Below are 1,372 nucleotides of genomic sequence, written 5' to 3' on the forward strand. Positions count from 1 at the left end.
ATTTGTACAACCAGGGTATAATTGGTTGCGTGCTTCATTCATTAAGTATTCAAATAAGCTTGAATTGTTATCTCTTTCTTGGGCATTGGTGTGCATCTCATCCTCGTTTTCTTCTTGATTTACATCAACAATTGGACAAAGTAGATCATTTATAATATTCAAAATTTCATTTTCTTCATCTAGAACATTCATCTTTATCGTACTTAATCCATCAACATGTGTCGATTGAGACTTTGTGATTCTCGTATACCCTAGACAAGTTGAGTGGGTCTCCATGATATACCCACTTTTTCTTTATCAGTTGCAATCTAAATTGAGCACTCTTGAATATGTTTTTTTAGTTCTTGAAGTATGTTGAATGATCTATATCTTGAATATGTATAGCCTAGATGCTTGGTTTTGTCACAATCATTATTGAATGCGTTGCTTTCAATGTATTTGATAGAATGTCTAGCCAAGATCTAGAAGAGGCAATAGTAATTGTGTGTTTGATGGCTACTACTAGGATACATTAATTACTAGATTTGGAGAACATTCAATTAATTGAGTAAGCTATCTTGACAATTAATCGGTGCAATTGAATCCTAGAACTTAATGCGTGTGTTTTCTATTCTATATGACCACTATTGAACCCAATAAAAGTAGAAGCATGTAGGTTGATTAAGGTTAGGCCTATCCAACCTTAATCAATGTTTAGGAAGCTCTCTTGACTAGGTTATCTCTAGTTGTCCGCCTTTGCAGAGGCTAGCTTAATCGAGTTAACTAAGTAGTTGCGAACATAATTCGATTGTGAATTTAATTTGTAGAATTCGATGAGAGGAATTGCATTGAACGTCTAACTTGAATTAGGAGCAAGATTGATCTATACTTGTTTACATTTATCCTTTCTTTCTTGATTTTTAGTATGTTTCTAGTTTCATCAAAATCCCCCGTTTTATGGCTTTTATAGTCAAAGTTGGTTTGAGAAAATATTAAAATTAAGCCTTCTCTGAGGATCGACCTCTTACTTCCGCTTTAACTACGAGTTAACTTTAGTTGTTGTTGAGCTTTATAAATTTCCTTGGTTTCAGGTTAGGTAGAATTAACGACATCTATTTAACTTTTGAACAAAATGGCATCGTTGCCAGGGAAGGCTAAGCCATTTAAATCTCATTCTTAGCTTAATTTGACTTGCAAACTTTAAAACACCAAAAATATTTTCTTCTTTTTTGTGTCTACTTGTTTTAATATGGTGGATACAAACATTATTGGGATTGGTGTCCTAATTCTCCTAGAGTCTCGTTGTTTGTAATTATACACATTGTTTATGAATAAAATAATTGTTATACATTATGGCATTTACTCATATCCAATAAATAAAGTTCCATGCTTA

This window comes from Benincasa hispida, chromosome 11 (genome assembly GCF_027475165.1).
Source record: "Benincasa hispida cultivar pf3 chromosome 11, pf3_genome.v1.1, whole genome shotgun sequence".
In the NCBI taxonomy this organism is placed as follows: domain Eukaryota; kingdom Viridiplantae; phylum Streptophyta; class Magnoliopsida; order Cucurbitales; family Cucurbitaceae; genus Benincasa; species Benincasa hispida.